This window comes from Silene latifolia, chromosome Y (genome assembly GCF_048544455.1).
Source record: "Silene latifolia isolate original U9 population chromosome Y, ASM4854445v1, whole genome shotgun sequence".
In the NCBI taxonomy this organism is placed as follows: domain Eukaryota; kingdom Viridiplantae; phylum Streptophyta; class Magnoliopsida; order Caryophyllales; family Caryophyllaceae; genus Silene; species Silene latifolia.
The window spans coordinates 23,484,917-23,489,711 of record NC_133538.1 but is presented as its reverse complement, the minus strand read 5'-3'; positions in this window follow the sequence as shown (position 1 = coordinate 23,489,711).

The window sequence follows — 4,795 nt, the reverse complement described above, 5'->3', positions numbered from 1 at the left end:
GTTTTGGATTGCGAGTAACTCTTTGTTTTACTTCGAGTCATATGCACATCATTAGCCATATTTCTATGACTTTGCTTGCTCAAAACCTATTATTCAAACCAAGTATATCGTATTTTGTAATTATGCACGCAAGTGTTGGGTAACTTAAGTCGTGAAGTGCATTTTGTTTTGGGTTGCTAAAAATCAACATGGTTTTTGATAGTTAAATCAAAATTATAATGTTTAATACGGGGTAGGTGTGATTTCTTAAAATATTAGTCTTTTTGAGATTTACATCTTACTAAAGTTTTCCTATTATAAATTCAAACAATTCGGTTAAGAATATACGAGTTTGATAGAAATTGTTAGCAATGCACATGAATTATCGGAGAATTGATTTATTCCATATGCAATCTGTGATTTGATCGTGCAAGTGTGTCAATTTGTTTTTTCTTTTTCTATATATCTGTGAGTTTGATTTTCAAATCTAGTTAATATAGTTACATTGGAAGAATGTGCATTAACATATGTTGTAACAAATATTTTTTGAGATGCATGATCTATATGTCAACATTGCTATTGTACCAGTGTTATAATAAATAAAGACAATGTGTAGAGTGGTGTTGGATTAAATTTGAGGATGCTTTCATTAGTGAACTGTAATTGGTGACCGTCATCACTAATTGCATAAATGCATATCAGTTGAAATACTAAGTGTGTGAGAATAATTAATTATGTCTTGGCTTCACTAGTTATGTGTGAGAATTTTTGTTATTGGACATTTATTCGTTCATGTATCATACTACGTATTTATAAAGATGTTGTTTAATGTGCTTAAATATGAAGCAAGAATGACAAAAGGCACGGCCAAGCACACGGCCCCAGGCACGGCCACCCTAGTTCCTAGGTTAGGTTCATTAGGTTAGATAGATTTGTAAAGCGATATAGGATATACATTAGAAATTGATGATAAAAGAGGTCAGAAGGCTTCACCTAAAACCGAGTGTTCTACACGGCCTAAAAGGGTCGAATTAGGTCAAGTTCGCTAATTAAGTTAACTCGTCGAGTGTCAATAAGAAGGTGCTAATTACGCACTCTTATACTAGCGAGAAATTAGGTGAAAAGAGAGATGCATTCAATTAGGTTATAGAATTGTTGGTCGATTATAATGCTTGTGTCGAAGCACCCTAACATGTCTAAGTGGGTTATTTAATCGATCTAATGTCGTCTAAACGAATCATATGTTAACAAATAGGGGTCGAACTAACATGCAACGGGTCCTAGGGTAGGTCAAATTGAACGAAACAAGCAAGGGGTCAAAAGCGAGGAACGAAGTTAGGATTCATTTTATTAATGCCTTACCTCGAACACGAGGATATGTAAATGAGATGGGGGATACGACCGACCGACGTGGCGGATTTCTTTCCCATCTCAAGTCAACGCGGGTGTTCATGGTGGTACTTTAACTCATACTCAGACTAAACTAGTTTCACAGTTAACGATATCAAACGATACAAAACGATAAACAATGTAAAAGCGAACAATGAAAAACAAACATAAAAAGAACGAAATAAAAAGGAGAAGAGGAGGATTTGATGCACCCTCAACCTATATGTATCGTTGACACCGTCTTGGGTTGTAATCGATCGTAGATTTTATCTCGAGAGGCTGTCGTCGACGAAGGAACAAAGCAACAACACGTTTTTTTTGCAAATCTGGACAGCAACTTTCAAACTGCAATTTCTCACTCGTTTCACGGTGAAAATTATATTTAAAATATGTTTTGAAAACTAGAAAGAGAGTAGAACAAAGATATTAAAACAAACCACGCTCGTTCTGAGTTATTGGGCACGAAAAACGAGCACAAACAGAACTGGACAGACAGGAAAAGCCGCGAAAACAGAGTGTATGACACTCTGTTTTTCGAGGGGATTCGTGTACTCTCAAGGTCAATTTGGCTCGCGAATCTTTGTCTAAGATGTAGATGGATGTTATGTGGTTAATTAGGAACAATAAACTCGAATTTTAATGGAGATTTGAAGGGGAAAGGAATTGTATTTCGAGAGAGACACAAACCGTTTCAGTTTGGATGTCTCGATTTTGTCGAGGGTTTTAAGAGGCAATTAGGGTTTGTTTCTGGAGTTTAATGCTTGGGAGTGATGGTAGTATGTATGGATAACTTAGAGGAATGAATGTATGGTGGAGAGGAGGTATTTATAGGGAGTTAAAGTAGGGTTTAAGAGAGCAACAAGCAGTCGGGCTCGATTTGCATAGCTGCTGTCCATCAGCTATTTCGTGGGGTTTTTAGGGTTTGTATGGGGGGTTTGCTTGGTGTTTAAGCTAAGGTAATATGGGTAGGATACTAGGGTATGGTTTAGGGTTAATGGGCACGGGTTTAAGTGGCGTTTGGAGCGGGTTTGAGGCTTGGCAATGCTGAACACGGGTAAGGGAAAGGGTTGGTTGTGCGGGCTGTTTGGGGAGTGTTTAGGACGGGTTTGTGGAAGGGGTTAGGGCCTGGTTATGAGGGCGAGTGATGGGCTGGGTTATGGGTCAAGAGTTGGCTCGAGTTTGCTTCGAAAATCGTGCTCAAATCGAGTTGAAAACGAGCTCAAAATCGCGTATAAAATCGTTGTAAAAATCGAGTTCTTCAAATACGGTTTATAAAACGATTTAAATTGATTTTTCAAATCAAATAACTTAACAAAGGTTTGTCAAATCAAATATCCTTTTTATTCTCAATAAAATAAACTTAAAAAAATAAATTCAAATTAAAACAATAAAATGAATTCACTTTAAAAAGCATTAATTTAAATATCATTTAAATTGATAAAATATTTCATCGACGACGCCCATTCTACATCGTAAAACGAGTTCCAGATAATGACAATGACAATTAATGAATACATGTGTCCTATCATCATCGGGTGTTTGTCGGGTTCTCTATAAATTCCAATATTGACGGATATGGGTATCTACAGGAGTAGTGATGGATTACGGTTGTTTTATTTGATAAAATAGCATAATGATGCCTACCTACATCTAGCCTTACATGCCTATATCATGGATAAGAGAAAAAGAAAAAGGAAGATGCCTTCCTTGGCCATATATGAGCCGGCCATACTACTCTATTAAGAGTAGTTTTGGGTCTTTCATTTTCTATTTTAACACTTCTCCATATTCCATTCATCACACATGCAACATCTCTCTTACTTACTTCATCTTTCTCTAAATATTGAGAAATGATGATCCAAATTGTTCAACAACATTACTAATATTATTAGTATAATATATGAGTATTAGTAATCAATTTTAAGGTAGACTACTAAATAAATATCTAGTTAATACTATTTAGTAGAGATAAGGGCTAATCTTGGGTGCAATCAAAAGGAGAGCTCTTAATATAGAGTTTTAGAGGATCATCCTATTACTCATCATAGCTCAAGAACAAGTGAAGGCAGGAGACCTTACTTGTGCCCATAAACCCGAAAATTACAATGTAAGGGACATTGTTTTTCATATAAATCTCTTATTTTGTTATGCATGCACTAGATCTAAAGAATAAATAATTAAGAAGTTAATTAGTTTACTATTAGAGGAGTTTAATAATAGTTATATGAACCTAACAAGTGGTATCAGAGCATAGGATGTTGCATGCATAATCGGTTATTATTTTTCCGGGAGTTAAAATGTTAACATATAAAACTAAAAATTTGTGATTTATAAGAGTAAAACATGAAATCGTAATGTATGTTATATATTCTGGTCTTAAAATATTTTTAAGTCATTTTTTTATGATTTATGGTAATTTATTGCACATTTTTATGATTTTTAGTGAAATAATTACATTTTTATGTGTAAAATGAACTTTTATTCACTAAAATAAGTTAACCTTCAGTACTGGCCGTGCTTTTTTAGTATGACCTCACATGAATATTTTATGTATTTTATGTAAAATTTAATATTTATGTGATTAATATTTCATGATTTATGATTTTTATGTGATAAAAATGACATAAATGGAGGTTAAATAACTAAAAATGGTTAAATTTACTCTCTGACCTTGAAAATTTTAGATGACCTCACATGCATATTTTACAAGTTGTGTGTAAAATCCCGTATTAATTTAATTAATATTGCATGTTTTATGATTTTTATGAGATAAAAATGGATTAAAAGAGGTAAAATGGTTAAAAATAGTTGAACTTCGAACCAGGCTATGAAACTTTAATATGTTGTCACATGCATGATTTACACAGTGTATGTAAATTTTTAGATGAATTGATTTCATTTTGCATGTATGAATTTTTAGTGTAAAAATGGCATAAATAGTGACTATTTTAGCATATATAGCTAAAACGAATTACATGGCATGAGAAAATTATTTTAGGTTGCATAAATATTCCAATTATCAGATCTAAAGTTGTAAAATTGATTGGATTAATTTTGGATACTTTAGATGTTTTATGAGATAAAACCGATAAATTGCAATTATATTTTCTCAAAAACTAATTCAAAAATTTTAACCATGATTTTTGACATTATGAGTGTCATGGAAACATCCAGAATGTTCAAAAATTTAAAATTCAAATTTTGAAATTACTGTAATTTAATTTGAATTTATTTCATTAATGTTATGATTTTAAGGTAAAAAAATGAGCGTATAATTAAATCAAGTTGAATTATTGTCAAAAATTGAATGATGACTAATTTTTGAGTCCTAAGAGTGTTAGGATAATTAACTTGAGCTTAAATGTGATTTAAGTGTTAATTTGTGATTTTAAGAAGTTATTATCACGCATTTCCATATAAAAAAGGT